The following is a 21,919-nucleotide window of genomic DNA, read 5'->3' as shown; positions in this document are numbered from 1 at the left end:
ATGGACTCCTTCCCCCCGTCCGAACTTCTTCCTCCCCCTGAAGTCCATACTCCCTCCAAACTCCTTCCATTCCCCCCCGACACCTTTGTTCTCCTACTTCCAACTCAATCCCCTCTCCCACAATGCCCCCCCCTCACCCCAGTACCCCTTCCTCTCCCACTCACAGCTGGACCTTTGTCTCCCCTCCACCTCGACTGAGAGAGTACAGAGAAGATTTACTTGGATGTTGCCGGGTCTTAAGGAGTTGAGTTATAGGGAAAGATTAAACAGGTTAGGACTTTATTCCTTGGAGCGTAGAAGAATGAGGGGAGATATGATAGAAGTTTACAAAATTATGAGGGGTATAGACAGAGTAAATGTGAGTAGGCTCTTTCCACTTAGATTAGGAGAAATAAACATGAGAGGACATGGCTTTAGGGTGCAAGGGGAAAGGTTTAGGGGGAATATTAGGGGGAACTTCTTCACTCAGAGAGTGGTGGGAGTGTGGAATGAGCTACCATCTGACGTGGTAAATGCAGGCTCACTCTTAAGTTTTAAGAATAAATTAGATAGATACATGGATGGGAGAGGTCTGGAGGGTTATGGACTAGGTGCAGGTCAATGGGACTAGCGGAATAATATTTCGGCACAGACTAGAAGGGCTGAATGGCCTGTTTTCTGTGCTGTAGTGTTCTATGGTGCTATGGTTCTATGATCATCTGTAACAGCCCATGACCAAGACCATGATGTCCCGAAGCAGATCCCAGGCTTCAATGGATATACCCCACCTTCCGTGAGCTGCTTCGCGGCAGAGCCATGTCCATGAGAATCCGCCCAGCATGCGGTGTATGTGTTCCCCCAGGGTCCGGTAGCTGTCGGGCTCCAGCATCTTCTTCTCCTCAGATGTCCGCGAACTGAGCAAGGCCCCAACGGTAAAGTCCTGACATTTGCACGTCACACTTGCCCAGACAAGTTCTGGGCCAGTGTGTTTTCCGGCCAGCGTCACAGTAAACCTGGCTTTGGGGGATGACTCCGATTGAGCCTTACTCTGCATCCCATTAGCGGGATGCAAAGTGGGTTGACGCCAGCCTCCAGGGGATTGGCATTGATCCTGCCGTGCTTTCATGCCCGTGTGAAATTGATTCCTGGCCTCTTGCCATATTGCCCGCCTCCGCCCGCCATGATGCCCAACACTAATGGGGTGGGGGTAGGGGGAAATTACGGCCAGCACCTTATAGCCTCCTTTGTGCTGTTCAAAAACACAAAAATGGGTGCTGTGTTCATTTTCAATAGCTATTAAAATCAAAGAAGTTAATTACATTGAGATCCTCTGAACTCCCTTCCAGTCTCCTGTTCCTTAAAAGCAAAAGAGATTTTTCACACCTTTTAGAAGATTCAATGGACACCCCTTTGCATTTTAATGACTCTTTGTTGCCAACTCTAGGGATCAGAGACTGACAACGTTAGAACAAACACAGAAAGGTGCCAGGCTGCCTGTCCATACTTCCATTTTGAAAAAAATCTTTTGAACTCAGTTTAGGTTAGACAACAAAAATGTACCTTTAAAACAGCTGCCCTTTAAATTTGTAATATCATAATTAGACATTCGTGACATTTGGTATTGTTCACCTCGTGACACCTACCAATCAGAATTGAGCAATATATTTGGTGATTCAAGGATAATCATTTTGGATTTACGTAATCAACACAAGATCTGTTTTGGATTATTACTTTTTACCAGTTTTAGCAGTCCTCCGCTATCTCATACAAGTAATTTTTCATTGCTGATGATCCTAACAGAGAGTGAGAGAGGGATCTTAGCGGAACCCCATCTTGTAACTCACCCAATGTCGACTAATGAGCATCTGACAGTTGCAGTCATTGAATAGAGGCCAGGAACTGGATATCCTAGTTATTTCTTTTTTTTTTACCTACCCCCAAGGGCATAGGAATCATTTGTTTTGCTTTAATACTGCCTACTAAGATCAGCAAACACAACACACTCAGAGATCAAATCGGTTTGATCAGTGCATCTTTGTTCCACACTGAGCAGTGACTGGTTTGGAAGGCAGAGTTAAAAAGGCCTGTTGTCACAATAGCATGCAAACATAGGAACAGTAGTAGGCTATTCAGCCCTCAAGCTTGTTCTGCAATTCAATTAGATTGTGTCTCATTTGTACTTCAGCTTCATTTAATTGCTCCTGTTCCATATCTTTTGATACCCTCACCTAGCAACAATCGCTCGATCTCCATCTTGAAAATTTCAATTGATTCAGCATCCACAGTTTTTTTTTGAGGAAGATTTATGCAGCTTGTCCTCATTACTTAAGCTCTTTCAGCTCTAGTGTTATTCTGCTGAATCACACTGCACCCAAGGCCATGGTGCCTTTCCTGAGGATCAATGAAAAACACTGAAGCACTGCGCCGGATGAGGTCTGAACAAAAGGAGGCTTCCTTCCTCATTTTTAATATCTATTCCTCTTGAGATAAGGGCAAAAATTTCTTTCTGCTTTTGATTACTTTCTGCACCAGTCAACTTGTTTCAGTGTTTAGTGTACGGACATCCAGATCCCTTTGTCCCATCCTGTAACTCACAGCATTAAGAAAATACCTCAACCTGTCTTTCTCAGATCTAAAGTCAATGGCCCCACAGTTTAATGTCATTGAGACCTACAAGTATTGGCCTGCAGCACTGCCAGCCCCTCCCCTTCTGCCACCCCACCCCTACCCCCAACCCAACCCTTGCCTGAAGAATCAGACTAAATTTGTGTAGTGCAAGTAAAAAGTGAACAAATTTCTCCTCCGTTATCTGGTCTTTATCACATTGCAGTTTGTGGGAGTTCGCTGTTCACAAATTCACTGGAATGTTTTCGATGTTACAATAACCACTGTTTAAACATATTCCATTGGCTATGAAGTGCTTGGGATGTTCTGAGGTTGTGCAAGGTGCGGTAGAAGATACTTTAGCAAGGACAGTGGCGTGTTGGTAATGTCTCTGGGCCAGTCATCCAGAGGCCCAGGCTAATGTTCTGGGCATATGCATTCAAATCCCATTGTGGCAGCTGGTGGAATTTAAATTCAATTAATAAAGGCCCAGATCTCCCAGTCCCTGGATAGTCAAAGACCGGATGTACCCCTGGAGGCTGCACTACAGGGCCCCTCGGAAGCCCAACGCACTGACTCTGTGGGAATTGATTGGGACATTTGAACTTCCGATAGGCAATTTCGCTGCTCCCTAGGACCCTCTAAAAAAGTTTCCAATCATGAGTTAGAGCCAGAGACTTTGAATGGTTCCAACCTACTTACCAGGAAAGTTATCCAGGAAATGTTAGACAGAAAAGTCCTAGCCTAGTTTCTAGGTTTCTATGTAACTGATCCCCCAATCACTTGCACTGACCCCTCTGACTCTTCCCTGACCCAATCCCATGACCCTCCGTCCCCTTCCCAACTCCCGACCCCACCACCCGATTCCCTCTGACCCATCCCCAACAACCCAACCTGACTAGCTGCCACCACCTGACTTATTCCTAACCTGACCCAACCTCATCAACCGATCCCCAACACACCACTGATCCAACCTGATTAGCCCCCATCATCCAATTCCCTCTCTCAACCTGACTTTACTAACCCCCAGCCTGCCAACTCCTCCCGACCCGACCCAGCTGAGCCACTCACCCACCTACCACCCTACCCACATGCTGCCCTACGACCTCATCCACCTACCACCCTCTGCCATCTGCCACACTACCCACCTACAACCCTACCCAGCTTCCACATACCCACCTACCACCCTACCCAGCTGCCACCCTACACATCAGCCATTCTAAACACCTTCCACACTACCCACCTACCACCCTACCCACTTGCTATCCTACCCATAGTTCAGTTAGTTCGAGCCAACTTTTGGGACCTTTATTTTTGAATAGTCACTGACCACTCTGTGTACAAGGCATTTGGTATGAGCAATAGTAAGTTTATTAAGTAGAAGCACAAGTAAGAAAACCAAATGGTACTTAGAAAGGAGCGGTCACACCCTGTTCTTATGAGCACCAGCTCCGGACTCGCCAGTTGTATGGGGCGCTGTATCCTGCTCTGTTTTTGTTGCTGCTCTGTCCTTGTTGACTATAATCTATCTCCTCTTCTCTTGGTTGTGTGGTAAGGATCATGAGAATTCTTCTTAAACATTTTTTGAGTCCAGCTTTGTGCCATATTAGGTGACTGATTAATTTATCCTTGAGTAAATGAGCCATCTTAACCAATCAGTTTACTGTCATTTTATTATTGACCTGATTACTATTATTTCATTATCTTATTGTAAACTTATACGTCTCTCATGCATTTCTGTTTATTCAGCAGGAGACCCTTTCACGAACATAGTTAACATAATATAGTTTTTATCTTTGCTATTGACTTATTATAGAGTTCAGCAGACAAAAGTGCTTCTCCAAGCTTCCAATGAGCCAAAGATCAGAAGACTTCCTGACCTAAGCTTTTATAACAGCTTGACATTTCTTTCCACTGTCCCCCATACATCAGAATTTTACATTAGTTAAAACTTTTGCTTCACTTTTCAGTGTTTTCTGAACTCAAACCTCCATATGAACCTACAAACATGCCACCCGACACCCTTACCCAACCTACCCACTTACCTTACCCACGCTACCCTCTTACAAACTTTCCTTCTCTCCGTAGCTTTCCAAAAAGGCTTTGAGACATTAAGTCTCTTTACTTAACACAAGATGGCAGCCAGTAAAATAGGGGCGGGGCTTGTCCTCTCCAATGCTTAATGATCCAATATTACGGAGAAGCAGTTCCATTTCAGGTAAACTCTGAATTACTAGGGAAGCCAGGGACAGAACTGTGGAGCTCCGGTGTGGTGCAGAGAAGTGTGTGCTATCAACGATTGAAAAAAACCTTCTGGTTCACAAATGTCCTAGAAGGAAGGAAATCTGTCATCCTTACCTTGTCTGACCTACATGTGACTCCGGACCCACAGACCTTTAGCTGCCCTCTGAAATTGCCTAGCAAGCCATTCAGTGCAGGGGCAATTAGGGATGGGCAAAGCATGGTGGCCTTGCCATCAATGCCCACATGCCTTAAAAGGATAAAGAAAAGTAAATGCAAGTGCTTTCTTTTTCAATCTATGCTGACTGTCTTCAATCAACTGATGCCTGTCCAAGCATTCAGTCACCCTAGGCAGAATTTTAATGGTTAATGGGAACCGGGTTCAGGAGCAGGCAGTTGTGGAATGGGGGTGGGGGGGTGGGGTGCTTTGGCTGAGATCACCAAAAAATTCCAGTGAGTCAAAAACCCAACATGACCACATTCACTTCCACTTTTTACTGGGGCTGATTCTGAGACTTGCGAGAAATGCTCCTGGAGCTGTCGGGTTACTCATTTTTAAAATTCATTCAAGGGATGAGGGCTGGGCCAGCATTTATCTTCCATCCCTAGTTGCGCTTGAGAAGCTGGTGGTGAGCTGCCTTCTTGAACTGTTGCAGTCCATGTGGTGTAGGTACACTCACAGTGCTGTTAGGGAGGAAGTTCCAGGATTTTGACCCAATGACAGTGAAGGAATGGCGATGTGTTTCCAAGCCAGGATAATGAGTGATTTGGAGGGGAGCATCCAGGTGGTGGAATTTCCATCTACCTGCTGTGCTTTCCTTCTAGAAGGTAGTGGTCATGGGTTGGAAGGTGCTGCCTAAGGGGCCTTGGTGAATCCCTGCAGTGCATCTTTTAGATGGTACACACTGCTGCTACTGTGCGTAGGTAGTAGAGGGAGTAACTGTTTGTGGATGTGGTGCCAATCAAGCGGGCTGCTTTGTCCTGGACAGTGCCAAGCTTCTTGAGTGTTGTGGGAGCTGCATTCATCCAGGCAAGTGGGAATTATTCCAACACACTCCTGACTTGTGCCTTGTGGATGGTGGTCAGGCTTTGAGGAATCAGGAGATGAGTTATTCATCGCACGGTTCCTAGCCTCTAACCTGCTCTTGTAGCCACAGTATTTATATGACTAGTCCAGTTCAGTTTCTGGTCAATGGTAAACCCCAGGACAAAAACAGAATTACCTGGAAAAACTCAGCAGGTCTGTCAACTCTTTTCTTCTCCGCCGATGCTGCCAGACCTGCTGAGTTTTTCCAGGTAATTCTGTTTTTGTTTTGGATTTCCAGTATCTGCAGTTTTTTGTTTTTATTTTTGTAAACCCCAGGATGTTGATAGTGGGGGATTGAGTGATTGTAATGCCATTGAATGTCAAGGGGCGATGGTTATATTCTCTCTTGCTGAAGATGGTTATTGCCTGGCACTTGTGTGGTGCAAGTTTTACTTGACACATGTCTGTGCAAGCCTGGATCTTGTCCCGGTCTTGTTGCATTTGGACATGGACTGCTTCAGTATCTGAGGAGTCACGAATAGTGCTGAACATTGTGCAATCATCAGTGAATATCTGACCTTATGATGGAGGGAAGATCATTGATGAAGCAACTGAAGATGGCTAGGCTCAGGACATTAGCCTGGGGAACTCCTGCAGTGATGCCCAGGAGTTAAGTTGACTGACCTCCAACAACCACAACCATCTTCCATTGTGCTAGATAAGACTCCAACCAGTGGAGAGTTTCCCCAATTCCCATTAGCTCCAGTTTTACTCGGGCTTGATGCTACACTCAGTCAAATACGGCCTTGATGTCAAAGGCAGTCACTCCCATCTCACCCCGGAAGTTCAGCTCTTTTGTCCATGTTTGAATCAAGGCTGTAATGAGGTCAGGAGCTGAGTGGCCCTGGTGGATCCCAAACTGGCAACAGTGAGCAGGTTATTGCTAAGCAAGTGCTGCTTGATAGCACTGTTGATGACCCCTTCCATTATTTTATCAATGATTGAGAGTAAACTGATGGAGCAGTAATTGGTCAAGTTGGGTTTGTTCTGTTTTTTGTGTACAGGACATACTTGGGCAATTTTCCACATAGCCGGGTAGATGCCAGTGTTGTAGCTGTACAGGAACAGCTGCGGGTGTGGCAAGCTCTGGAGCACCAAGTCTTCAGTAATATTGTTGGAATATTCTCAGGGTTCATAGCCTTTGCACTATCTAGTACCTTCAGCTATTTATTGATATCACGCGGAGTGAATCAAATTAGCTGAAGACTGGCATCTGTGATGCTGGGGACATCTGGAGGAGGCCAAGATGGATCATCCATGCAGAACTTCTAGCTGAAGATTGTAGCAAATGTTTCAGCCTTATCTTTTGCACTGATATGCTGGGCTCCCCCATCATTGAGAATGGGGATAGTTGTGGAGCTTCCTTCTCCAGTGAGTTGTTTAATTGTCCTCCACCATTCACGATGGGATGTGACAGGACTGCAGAGCTTAGATCTGATCTGTTGGTCGTGGGATCGCTTGGTTCTCCCTATCACATGCTGCTTATGCTGTTTGGCACACAAGTAGTCCTGTGTTATAGCTTCACCACGTTGACAGCTCATTTTCTGGTATGCCTGGTGCTGCTCCTGTCCTGCCCTCCTGCACTCTTCATTGAATCAGGGTTGTTCCCGTGGCTTGATGGTAATGGTAGAGTGGGGGATATGCTGGGCCATGAGGTTACAGATTGTGTTTGAGTACAATCCTGCTGCTGCTGATGGCCGACAGTGCCTCATGGATAATAAGAACAGCAAATGCTGGAAAAACTCAGCAGGTCTGACAACATCTGCGGCAAGAGAAACAGAGTTAATATTTTGAGTCCGTATGACTCTTCTTCAGAGCTAAAGAGAAGTACAAATGTGATGAAATTTATGCTGCTTAAGGCGGGTGAAGCAGGTGAAGCTGGTTGGAAGGCCAGTGATAGGTGGGGGCTAAGGAGAGATTGACAAAGATGTCATGGACAAAAAGATAAAAGAAGTGTCAATTGTAGTGTTAAAGTAAAGGAGGTGCTGATAGTGGTGTAAAGGTAAGAAAGCATGGATGCCCAGTCTTAAGTTGCTAGATCTGTTCGAAATCTATCCCATTTAGCACTGTGGTAGTGCCACACAACATGATGGAGGGTATCCTCAATGTGAAGGCAGGGCTTTGTCTCTGCAACGACTGTTGGTGGGCACTCCTACTGCCACTGTCAGGTTACATCTGCGGCAGGCAGGTTGGTGAGGATGAGGTCAACTATGTTTTTCCCTCTGGTTGTTTCCTTCACTGCCTGCCACAGACACAGTCTAGCAGTTATGTCCTTTAGGATTCAGCCAACCAGATCAGCAGTGTTGCTGCTGAGACACTCTTGGTGATGGACTTTGAAGTCCCCCACCCAGAGTACATTCTGCACCCTTGCCACCTTCAGTGCCTCCTCCAAGTGGTGTTCAACATGGAGGAGCACTGATTCATCAGCTGAGGGAGGGCAGTACGTGGTAATCAGCAGGTTTCCTTGCCCATCTTTGACCTGATGCCATGAGGCTTCATGGGGTCCACAGTTGATTTTGAGGGCTCCCAGGGCAACTCACTCCCAACTGTATACCACTGTGCAGACTCACCTTTGCTGGGCCTGTCCTGCCAGTGAGACAAGACATACCCAGGGATGGTGATGGTGGTGTCTGACACATGATCTGTAAGGCATGGTTCCATGTGGATGACTATGTCAGGCTGTTGCTGACTAGTCTGTGAGACAGCTCTCCCAATTTTGACACTAGCCCCCAGATGTTAGTAAAGAGGACTTTGCAGGGTCAACAGGGCTGAGTTTGCCATTGTCATTTCTGGTGCCTAAGTCAATGCTGGGTAGTCCACCTGTTTTCATTCCTTTTCTGAGGCTCTGTAAACTGCAGCTGAGTTGCTTGCTCAGCCACTTCAGAGGGCAGTTAAGAGTCAACCACATTGCTGTGGGTCTGGGGTCACATGTAGGCAAGACCAGGGAAGGACAGCAGATTTCCTTCCCTAAAAGGCATTAGTGAGCTAGGTGATTTTTACAACAAACAACAATGGTCGTCATTATACTTTTAACTCCAGACTTTTTTTATTGAATTCAAATTCCTCCATTTACTGTGGCAGGATTCGAACCCTTGTCCCCATTGCTCTGCGTCACTGGGTTATTAGTCCAGCAACAATACCGCTATGCCTCCTCACTTAACTATTCAAATATCCAGTTAAGTCTTCCTTTAACTCAGAATTCTGGCTTTAACAGCAAGTGTGTGGATTTCCTGAATCAGGGTCAACAAGGTGAGAGCACAATAGGGAAACATTGATCAATAAGATTTCACAGTTCACAGTTCAGCCCAGTTTACTGTAGCTAATCCACTTTTCATCCCCTTTCCATACTTAAATTTAAGACCTTGGTTTGCAACTGTTTCTTCTCTCAATCTCGTATCAAGTCTAGTATCAAATGCTATGGTCACTATTTGCAAGTGAATTTGCAAGGAACATAAGAACTGACTGTAAAAGCTTCTATAAATATGTGAATAGAAAAAGATTAACAAAGACAATTGTAGGTCCCTTACAGTCAGAAATGGGGAAATTATAATGGGGAACAAAGAAATGGCAGAAGAATTGGAAACATATTTTGGTTCAAGATAAAAGCAAAATACTGCGGATGCTGGAAATCTGAAACAAAAGCAGAAAATGCTGCAAAAACTCAGCAGGTCTAACAGTATCTGTGGAGAGAAAAACAGAGTTAACGTTTTGAGTCCGTGTGAATCTTCTTCAGAGATAAAGAGGATTACAAATGTGATGAAATTTATACTGTTAAAGGGGATGGAGCAGGTGAAGCTGGATAGAAGGCCCGCAATAGGTGGGGACAAAGGAGAAATTGACAAAGGTGTCATGAACAAAAGGTCAAAAGGGTGTTAATGGTGGTGGTACTGGCTAATGGAGGTGCTGATGGTGACATTAAGGTAAGAAAGCAGAATGAGATAATAGCAGGACAAGGGTAAACACTCTGGAAAGAACAACATGAACAAGTGACAGATGGCCCTTGTGGGGGTGGGGTGGGGGTGGTGATGGCGGTGGGACAAAAGATTGAAAATAGGATAAAAGGTAGGGATAAGACAATGATTACAAATGAGAATAAATAAAAATAAAAATAAGTGGATAAAAAATACAAATCAAAAAATAAAAATGAATATTGACAAAAGGGTTAAAAAAAAAGGGTTGAGGATGGAGGGGAGAGTTCATGGTCTGAAGCTGTTGAACTCTATGTTAAGTCCAGAAGGCTGTAAAGTGCGTAATCGGAAGATGAGCTGCTGTTCCTCTAGTTTGTGTTGGATTTCACTGGAACATTGCAGCAGACGAAGGATGGACATGCAAGCATGAGAGCAGGGTGGGGTGTTGAAATGGAGAGCGACAGGAAGGTCTGGGTCATGCTTGCGGACAGACTGGAGATGTTCTGCAATGCGGTCACCCAGTCTGCATTTAGTCTCCCCAATGTAGAGGAGACCGTATTGGGAGCAGCAAATGCAGTATGTAACACCACTATTTTAAAAAGGAGGGAGGGAAAAAAACAGAAAATTACAGACCAGTTAGCCTAACATCAGTAGTGGGGAAAATGCTAGAGTCTATTATAGAAGACATGGTAACAGAACACTTGGAAAGTATTAACGGGATTAGACAAAGTCAGTATGGGTTTATGAAAGAGAATCATGCTTAACTAATCTGCTGGAGTTTTTTGAGGATGTAACCAGGAGAATAGATAAGGGAGAATCAGTGGATGTCGTGTATTTGGATCTCAAGGAGGCTTTTGATAAGGTCCCACATAAGAGGCTACTAGCATGGATTGAGAATTGGTTGACGGACCAGCAACAGAGAATGGGAATAAATGGGCCTTTTTCCAGATGGCAGACAGTGACTAGTGGTGTACCACAATGATCAGTGCTTGGGCCCCAGCTATTCACGATATATATAAATGACTTCGGAACCTAATGCAATGGGCAGGACTTTACGCGTCAGCAAGTGGGGGTGGGGCTACTCGCCAACGCGTAAAATGATGTGGGATGACGTCAGGCAGAACCCCCGATGTCACCGCGCCCCATTTAAATTTTCAGGAAGGCGGGAGCGCAGCAAAATCAGCTGCATGCCCACCAACCTGTCAACGGCCAATTGAGGCTATTGACAGGGTCAATTAAGTAATTAAAGGACCTGCCTATCTAACTTTAAGGTTGGCGGGCAGGCCAGGAGCCCCGGCGGGAACTAGAAAAAACATGAAACCTCATCAACAGGCGGGATGAGGTTTCATGTAGGCTTTAAAATTTTTAAATAATTTTTGTAAAATTATGGACATGTCCCAACTCATATGACATCGTCACATGAGGCGACATGTTAGGGAAATTTTATTTTTCTATTTTTATCTTTTTTACATTTACAGCTGATCTCCCTGAGCGAGATGAGTGCACTCTTTCATGCACGTATGCGAAAGAGCGCACTCTTGATTTTGGGATTCCCCCCCACGCCCACACAGGGAGTGTATAGAGTTTCTGTGCGGGCGTCACGCTGGGTGGGCCTTAATTGGCCCGCCAATGTAAACTGGTGGTAAGCCTCCAATTGAGGGTGCCTGTACGCGCCCGGACTTCAACTCCACCCACCACCACCCCCTCCCACCACCCAACCACCACCACCACCCCCCCAGCCCCCCACCCCCGGCCCTCCACCCCCGACAGGGGGAAAACGGAAAACTCAGCCCAATATTTCCAAGCTTGTTGACAACACAAAACTGGGCGGAGTTATGAGTTGTGAGGAAGATGCAAGAAGGCTTCAGGATGACTTAGACAACTTGTGTGCGTGGGCAAACACATGGCAGATGCAGTATAACATGGATAAACGTGAAGTTATATGCTTCAGTGTGAAAAACAGAAAGGCAGGGTATTATTTAAATGATGATATATTGGGAAATCTGGATGTACAAAGGGATCTGGGTGTCCTTGTACACCAGTCAATGAAAGTAAACAGGTAGGTGCAGCAAGCAATTAGGAAGGCAAATAGGGCCTTCATTGCAAGAGGACTTGAGTTCAGAAGTAGGGATGTCTTCCTGCAGTTATGGGGTCCTTGGTGAGACCACACCTGGAGTATTGCGTGCAGTTTTGGTCTCCCTACCTAAGAAGGATATACTTTCCATAGAGGAAGTGCAGTGAATGTTCACTAGGCTGATACCAGGGATGGCGGGACTGTCATATGAGAGGAAGTTGCTTCGACTGGGCCTATACTCACTAGAGTTTAGAAGAACGAGAAGGGATCTGATTGAAACATATAAAATTCTAACAGGGCTAGACAGGCTAGATGCATGGAGAATGTTTCCCCTGGCTGGGGAGTCTAGAATCAAAGACTACAGACTCAGGATAAGGGGCGGGCCATTTAGGACGGAGATGAGGAAAGATTTCTTCACTCAGTGGGTGGTCAGCCTATGGAATTCTCTACCACAGAAGGCTGTGGAGGCCGGGTCACTGAGTATATTCAAGAAAGAAACTGATAAATTTTTGGATATTAGGGGCATCAAGGGGTATGGAGAGAAAGCAGGAATATGGCATTGACGTAGAGGATCAGCCATGATCATAATGAATGGCAGAGCAGACTCGAAGGGCTGAAGGGCCTGCTCCTGCTCCTCGTTTCTATGTTTACTACCAAATTGTTAATTATGATTCACGACTCATCATTAAATCCAGTATGGTCAGTTCCCTTGGTTCTAGGACATGAAACATCTCTGTAATGGCTCTAGTTTAAGCTGAATTTGTGCTTCTAAATCACCTGTATTTCTTAACTACATGTGTTTGCCAGCTGAACTCTTCTCTGGTTAACTGTCCCCAGCCTGCCCATGGGTGGAATTTTACCTCTCCGTCATGGGGGCATGGGACTGGCACAAGGCCGTAAAATACAGCGAGCCATTCAAAAGCCTATTGAATTCAGTGGGACCGTAAAACCCCACTGGCAGGAGGGGCAATAAAATTCTTCCCTCTATGTTTTACAGGTGGGATTATTTTCTTCTCCCGCGCCCCTATTTACCGTAAATCTTTCTATACTGTAGAACTTTCCCTTTCCAGAAGGAGGCTGTGCCTATCCAGTGGAGGTGAAAGATCATTCCTTCAATATATGCCTTCCCTAGAGCTGGAAGTTGCCTCAGTGTTACTGGAAAATGAAACCACTCCTTCTATACCGCCCTTCCAAACATGCGTTAATAACCCTTGTCTGGTTCAATGCCTGGGGATGGTAACGTTTGTGGATTCATTATCCAGGGGCCCAGCCCCATGAACCAGATACAAGCATTGAAATCCCACCGTGGCAATTGCAGGAATTCAATTTCAATTAGTTAATAAACCTGGAATAAAATTCTAGTCCCTTTAATGCGATCCTGAAACTATTGAATTGTAAAAAAACTACCTGGTTTAATGCCTTATAGGGATGGAAATCTGTCATCCTTACCCGGTCTGGCCTATGTGTGATTCCAGACTCACAGCAATGTGGCTGACTCTTAACTGCCCTCTGAAATGGTCTAGCAAGCCACTCAGTTCACCACCACCTTCTCAAAGGCAATTAGGTATGGGTAATAAATACTGGCATTTCCGGTGATGCTCACAGCCTGTGAATTTAGTCAAAAAAAATTACCACTCCCCTATTCTTATTACGTGTACTGTTTCTTCCAAGGGTAACTGTCAGTCTCCAGTACCTTATAGGTGCTCATCGATACCCACCTCTGTCTGACCCTTTTTATCCATATCACTGATAGCTGGAGGTGTTGTGGCACAGGAGATAATTCAAATTCAGAAGCTTCAGGTTTGAGTCCCACCCAAGGACTTGATGGCCAAGGAATGTGCATTCATAACGTGGCTGAGCAGGTTGACTGTCAACCTGCAAAATTCTTCCAACACATGCCAATGGCAAGTGGTAACAGCGGGAGAGATTCCTGGTCAACCATGTGATGGAAAGAAAGTTGGAGCTTCTATCATCATTATCCATAGCTCGAGACTACAACATGCATGTAAAAGTGCATGTTGCCACAGCAACTCAGATTCTCTGAGTGAATGGTAATGTGCTGGGGTAAGTGTTGGCATAGTGGTATTATCACCAGACTAGTAACCTAGAGACCTAAGGTAATGCTTTGGGGACCTGGGCTCAAATCTCATCATGGCAGATGGTGAAATTTGAATCCAATAATAATCTAGAATTAAGTCTGATGATGACCAGAAAGCCATTGCTGATTTTCATAAAGCTAGCATCCTTCAGGGAAGGAAAGCAGTTGACATGACTCCAGGCTCCTTGACTCTTAAATGCCCTCTGAACAATTAGTGATGGGCAACAAATGTTGTCCTAGCCAGTGATACCCACCTACATGCCACACACAAAAAAAAAATACACACCACCAGTACTTAAACTGCTCTTAACATCCTTCCTTCTCTGCTGAGGCTGACCTGTTCTCCATTACCAGCTTTTCTAGCCCTAGCTAGCATAACTATCCCAGGAAACTTTCACCCGCTTGAATGTTGTGGAAAGAGTAGAGTTGATTCTTCAAACTGTGCATCTTTCAGCTGGAGGAGTGTAACCTTCATACAATGTAAATGAAAACAATGCAATCGTGTCTTTTTAATCATCATAGTTTGTACATCTAAAATGTTCCAGACCCTCTTAAAATAGAAGTCTTTTTTTTTATTGTTGTACAATGTAAAGCTGTTATACCTTTCCAAGCTTCTCATTGATCCTGTCACTGCAATAAGATGCTAAATGGTTGACGGTGAACTCAATTCTTGTCTCTTCACGGCATTTTGCTCCAAAGCTGCTTAAAAATATAATTTCATGTTCATCATCGTCAGATCTCATTTGAATCTTTCTACAATTGGGCAGGCCTTTCCAACAACACATCTGTGTGTTTACATTCATCAGAGCAAAGTGGAAAGAATCAGAAGTTCGCTTGTGAATATTAAAGGGCATTGGAATTTTTTAAAATATTATTTTACTCTCAAATATTGACATTTTTCACTGACATGCTTAATCTAATAAAGCATCAAAGCAATGTGGAAATGTTACATTAACATGAATACCCACTGCGACCAAGTCATGTTGAACAAGGATATCTGGTGTGCACATATGGCATTTGTGTTATAAGACATCAGTGCATTTAAAATTAACTTGGGTTACAGGTGGCATTCCTTTAATCTGCTTGTGTTGATATTGTACATCAAAGGTACTGGAGCAAACCTTTCCAAAATCCTTTATAATATATTACAGCGTTCAATCAGTTGCTGCATTAAATGTGCCCTTCAGGCCAATGCAGGTCATGGACTTCACCGTTCCTTCCCACCCACACCCACCGGCACACACAGCATGTTTTTTTACTTTTATGCAGATCAATTTTTACTTTGGAATCTTCCACTTACCTCATGACATGCGTTGCCAGAACAGCTTATGTATTAGTTGTAGTTTCTCAATGCTCAGTGGAAAAATGTGTTAAAATCATCAATTTGCAGTGCGATGGGGAGAGTGGGAGAATGCAACTAATTGAGTAGCTCTTTGAAAGCACTATGGCGTGGTGGGCTGAATGGCCTCCTTCTGCACTGTATGGTTCTATTTACCCCTCAGACTATCACAGCTGGAGTCACCCTAACACAATGGCCAGTATAGTTTCAGAAAGCAATCCCTCTCATAGGCAAGAGATGGTAGATTGTAGCCCGTCTCTCTTCATTTGTTCACACGACATGGGAGATGCTTGTATAGCACCTTGTATTGCCAATTTCAACCTTCCCTCAGAAGTTGCTAGTCCTTCTTCTTGAAGCTCTGTGGTCTCTGTGGCAACCCTGGAGTTAGTTAGGCAGGATAGTTAGGTATGATGAAGGAACGGCAATACATGTCAAAGTTAGGATGACTTGTAACTTGGATGTGATGGCTTTCCCAATACATTGCTGCTCTGGTCCTTCTAACCATGGGTGTATGAGGGTGAAAGAGTTTATTTGGACAAATGCTTCATAGATCACTCATGCTGGAGCAACATTGTGTTAGTGGTCGAGGGTGGATATTGGACCAGCTGTTTGGCGCCCTGATGAAGGCAGATGCTGTGCCCTGGATGCGAGATCCTTGAGTGTTGATGCCACTCCATCTATCCAGGTAAATTACGACTTTTTCACGATGATACTTGCTGGTGACAGGGCTGGAAAATCCCAGCCAAAGCCTGAGATTCATCATCAACCCATGTCCTCTCACTCTTTCTGCACAGCCTTCTCTTCATTCTGACTAGCAGGCCAGAATTTTGCAGCCCCCCCCAGGGGCAAGGTGGCAGGTGGAGGATTGGGAGGGGAGGGGAGGGAGGGGGGCGCTGAAATGTGGCCATTAATTGGTCAATTTAAGGGCTTCTTCTCACCGCCACTAGGAATTTACATGCACTGGAGGAAGCCAACGCCAAGTGTCCAGGCATCCTGGTGAAACCTGGTGGACTAGTGGTCAGACAAGGAGGTGGGACCTCCTTATCAGAACCCCCTGGCCTGACCATTCTGTCCCTCTAAGCCCCTGCTGGGACATGTCAGCCTGGTCCCAGGAGACCCCAGACTTACAGTCACCTGGGCTCCATGTCTTCTTCTGGGGACTGCCTGCAGTCCCACCAATGACCATCGCCACAGGATGTGCAGCTAGGACAACTGATTGGCCAGCACCTCTTGAAGGCGGGATTTCCTCCCAGTTTGGGCAAAAAGGCACACCTCAAGTTAATTAATGGCCCAACGGCCATAAGTGGCTGTGGAACAAACTGGCACAGCCAGGGCAAGCTCACCCTGACTTTTACACTAGGGCCGGGGACCGAGTCTCAAGTGTAAAATTCAGCCCATTTACCTACCTAGCATCTCTATAAATACATCTATGCTATTTTTCTCAGCTCTATGCCAGGATTTTTAGGCCCTGCCGGGGCGTGCTACAGGGGCGGATGGGAGTTAAAACTGAACTAGTTGAAGGCTAGTGAGGCCAGTTGTCAGAGGCTGACTGGGATTTTCCAAGCAGTCTCTAGGCCCGCTTGCTCACGACAGGGGATAGTATGGCTGCCTGGAGAGGGCCACTCATTGGCAGACCCTGCTTGCCTGACTGGGTTATCCACAGCAGCCACGGGCCATCCTGTGAAAGGAGACAGTAACAGTGGTCAGGCTGTAGAGACCTTTCTTGATTTTAATTTTGAAGAAGTTGGGGAGAACCCTGCCTCCATTTTGACATAACCTCTCCCTCACTCCCATGCTGTAATTATGGGGGGATCTGGCATTGCAAGGTTTAATGTGAGACTGGGAAATAGTGCCACCCACAGTGTGATGTAAAGGGACACATGACCTGACACTAGGGTCAGTTGTGGACTGGATACCTGTGTAGAAGCAAGCATGGAGTTAGCTCATAACTTTATACCCAGTATATATGTACATAGATCTGTGTTATCAATAAACACTTTAATGTTCAACCATACCAGACTCAGAACCTCTTTGTGAGGCTGCCTGAACATACAACACATGCCATGGTATCTTGCTGTTGCTTTCAGGCTGGAAGGGCTCTGATTAGGCCCAGCTTGAGTACCGTCCTCAATTGTACAGTTAGCCCCACCCACCGGCCACTAATTGGCCAATTTCAGGGAAAGTCACATTGAGCGACTGACTTCTGCCCCGCCAATAAAGCCTGACAGCCAGATTCAGAAACCCACAGGAAACTCCTGCCCCATATATGATAGCAAGTTCCACATTCTCACCATTCTCTCAGTGGTTTCTTCTGAATCCCTTACTGAATTATTAGTGACTATTTTATATTTATAACCCCTAATTTTGTACCGCCCCTCAAATAGAAATATCTGTCGGGAGGGGGGGGGTGGAGTTTAAACGCGGGCGTGTGGAGGTGTGCCTCCGATCGGCGCCCACAAATGGGGGCACACTGCCATTTTCCATGAGCGGGCCAATTAAGGCCCGCCCAGCGTGACGTTCACACGGAAGCGCTATGCGCTCCCTGAGCAGGCGGGGAGGGGGATTCCCTGAGCCGAGAGTGCGCTCTTTCACACATGGGCATGAAAGAGCACACTCACCTCCCTGAGGCTAAGTGCAGCCTCAGGGAGAACGGCTCTACAGTAAAAAATGTGAAAAATTAGAAAAATAAAACTCCCTGACATGTCCCCTCATGTGGCACTGTCACATGAGTTGGGGACATGTCCATCACTTTTAAACACAGTTTAATTTCATGTTTTAAAACCTACATGAAACCTCATCCCGCCCATGGATGAGGTTTCATGCTTTTTCTGAAGCCTGCCAGGGCTCCTGTTCTGCCCGCCAACCTTAAGGTTGGACGGGCAGGTCCATTAATTGCTTCAATGACTCTGTCAATGGCCTCAGTTGGCTACTGACAGGTCGGAGGGCGCACAGCTGATTCTGCTGAGCCCCCACCTACCTGAAAATTTAAATGGAGCGGGGTGACATCAGCAGTTCCGCCTGACTTCACCGCTCGTCATTTTACGCATCAGAGAGCGGGAAATCCTGGCCTATGTTAACCCTGTCAAACCCCTTCATTATATTAAAGACCTCAATCAGGCCAACACTCAGCCCTCTCTTTCCTGGCAAAAAGAGACTCAGTCAGTTCGGTCTTTCCAAACAGTTATAACCTCTCAGTTTTGGTATCATACTGTTAAATCTTCTTTTCACGTTTTTGCAGCGATTGAATACCCTTTTTTGTAATGTGGGCTAGAATTTTTAGCTCATTGGCCGGGTGTGCGCCCGACCCAACCGAGTGTAAAATGACGCGCGATGATGTCAAGTGAGTGTCCCGATGTCATCGCGCATTCGCACGATACTTGGGTAGGTACTTGGGCACGTGCTGGGGTTGGCAACACGCCTGCCGACAATTAAATGGCCTATTGACACCATTGAAAAGGCAATCGAAATAAATGTTTCACTGCCTGTCCAACCTTACAGTAGATGGGCAGGCAAGAAGGCCAGGCAGCCTTTGCATTTCTAAGGGAAGCTCATCCACGGGCTGGGGTTTCCAATAGTGATTTAAAATTAAATAAAAATTAAAACATTTCATGAATAACATGTCCCTGCTCATGTGTAACAATTTAAAAATCTTTATTTTTAATGTTTTAAACTCTTGAGCTCCTTGAGGTATCTCTGTGCCTCAGGGATCTTTACTAGCGCGCACCCACGCAAACTTGCGCTCTCGTCCTCCTCTCCCCGACACAGGTAGCGATAAGCGCTTCCGCACGCAACTCATGCTGGGTGGGCCTTAATTGGCCCGCCAGCATAAAATCATGGTCTGGTCCCGATCGCGAGCGGCAGTCGGCTTCCTGGCCGCCCCCACCTGCCCCTGCCGACGAGGGGAAAATCCTCCCCATGGAGACTACAATTGAACACTTACTCTGAGTGTGGCCTAACCAACGTTCTACATAAGTTATCGTAACTTCCCTGAATGTGAATACTGTTCCTCTAGCAATGAACACCAGCACATTTTACATCGTTTTAAACCGGTGTTGTTAATTTTAATAATATGTGATGATTTTTAACGATCCCTTTGTGACTTGACATCATTTAGATTCTTACTTTCCATGGACTAGTAGCCTTTCTTACTCCCTCTATCAAAATGCACCACCTCACAGTTAGCTGTACTGAAATTAATATACAGTCCCATTCTGCAAGTTCCGGCTGAGGATGTTTGCAAAGGATTCAGCCTTGTTTCTCGAGTCTGTGAGAATGGGGCTTTCAGGTGCCTTGGTAAATTGTCACATCTTAAATGCAGAAAATAACAGTTGGACAGGATCGATACGTCATTTATTTGTTAATTGCGAAAAGGGTGAATGATCTGGAGCATTAAGAGCAATGAAAACAATAAGACTGAAGTTGTGAAAAAGAAAAGGTCAGAGCATGAGGTGGTACAATGAATCAATGCGGTGAGGAGATAAGCAGACAAAGTGCATCAGGGGCAGTGATCCTGAACTGCAGCCTTATAAAGAAGCAAAATACTGCGCATGCTGGAAATCTGAAACAAAAACAAAAACAAAAATTGCTGGAAAAGCTCAGCAGGCCTGACAGCATCTGTGGAGAGAAACACAGGGTTAACGTTTCGAGTCTGCATGACTCTTCTGCAGAACTGCAGCCTTATCCTGCTGGAGTCCCATCTTTTGGATGAGATGTTAAAATGTCTTCCTTCTCAGGTGGTAAAAGGACGTAAAAGATTCAGTGACACTATTTTGAAGAGCAGGGCAGTTCTCCCCGGCGTCCTGCCTAATAATTATCCCTAAATCAAAAACACTAAAGACAGGTTATCTGGTCATTATCTCATTGGTGTTTGCAGGATCTTGCTGTGCACATATTGACTGCCACATTTCCTGCATTACAACAGTGTACTTCACTTCAAAAGTATTTCATTGGTGTGATGTCAGGAATCAGGAGGTGAGTTACTTGTTGCAGGTCAGAGGCTAGGAATCCTGCGACGAGTAACTCACCTCCTAGCTCCCCAAGCCTGTCCACCATCTACAAGTCACAAGTCAGGAGATGGAATATTCCCCACTTGCCTGGTTGAGTGCAGCTCTAACAATGCTCAAGAAGCTTGACACCATCTGGGACAAAGCAACCTGCTTGACAGGCATCACATTCACAAACATTCACTCCCTCCACCACCAAGCAGCAATGTGCACCACCTACAAGATGCACTGCAGGAATTCACCAAGGCTCCTTCAACAGCACCTTCCAAACCCACGACCACTGCCATCTAGAAGGGCAAGGGCAGCAGATAAATGGGAACACCACCACCTGGATGTTCCTCTCCAAGTCACTTGCCATCCCGACTTGGAAATATATCGCTGTTCCTTCACTGTCGCTGGGTCAAAATCCTGGAACACCCTTCCTAAAAACACTGTGGGTGTACCTACACCACATGGACTGCAGCGGTTCAAGAAGGCAGCTCACCATCGCCTTATCAAGGGCAATTAGGGATGGGCAGTAAATGCTGACTCAGCCAGCAATGCCCACATCCTGTAAATGAATTTTTAAAAGTGTCAAAGCCCCTCCCTGTGGGTGTATCTACACCACGTGGACTGCAATGGTTCAAGGAGGCAGCTCATCAGCACCTTCATAAAGGCAACTGGATGGGTAATAAATGCTGGCCCAGCCAGCAAAGCCCACATCCCATGAATGAATAAAAAAAAATTGAACTTTGGGACATCCTGAGTTCAGGAAAGGAGCTACAGAAATGCAAGGTAATCATTTTGTCGCATTCCACAGCAGCTATGGCAGGAGATAGGGAGAAGTTGTACTGAGATTCAAAGTCCACTGGATTTAGAATTTAGGAGGATCAAGAAAGCTCAATGGAGGAATGACTGCAGTTGGGTGATGTGTCAAGATTGCAGCATGTGGGAGCTCCTGGATGCCATTGTGATCTGGGACAAACACATCTGTGGTAAGCATTTATAGCTTGAGCAGCTTCGGTTCAGAGTCATTGAGCTGGAGGCAGAGCTGCAGACACTGTGACACAAAAGGGAGGGGAAAAGTTACTTAGATGCTTTGCAGCAGGAGGCAGTCAGACCGCTTAGGATAGGGTCTTCTGACTTTGTTAGTGGTCAGGAACTGGAGCGTGCGTTTGTTAATGTGGCAGGTAAATGGTCCTAGCGGGGACAAGTGCAGGAGCCTCAGCCTTTGCAATTGTCCACCAGATTTGAGATTCTCTCAGCTTGTTTTGATCAGAGTGGGGGCTGCAGGATGGATCAGCAAACTAACCATGGCACCATAGTACAGGAAGCTATTCAGTCGGGGGAGTAAAAAGCAATGCAATGGTAGCAAGGGACAGGACAGAGAGGGGGTTTGACACTTAAAAAAGATCATTTACAGGATGTGGGTGTCACTGGCTAGATCTGCATTTATTGCCCATTCTTAATTGCACTTGAGAAGCTGGTGGTGAGTTGCCTCCTTGAACCACTGCAGCCCATGCATGTACACCCACAGTGCTGTTAGGAAGGGAGTTCCAGGATTTTGACCCAGTGACAGTGAAGGAATGTTGATATGTTTCCACACA

Source organism: Carcharodon carcharias, chromosome 1 (genome assembly GCF_017639515.1).
Source record: "Carcharodon carcharias isolate sCarCar2 chromosome 1, sCarCar2.pri, whole genome shotgun sequence".
Classification (NCBI taxonomy): domain Eukaryota; kingdom Metazoa; phylum Chordata; class Chondrichthyes; order Lamniformes; family Lamnidae; genus Carcharodon; species Carcharodon carcharias.
This window is presented reverse-complemented; position numbering follows the sequence as displayed.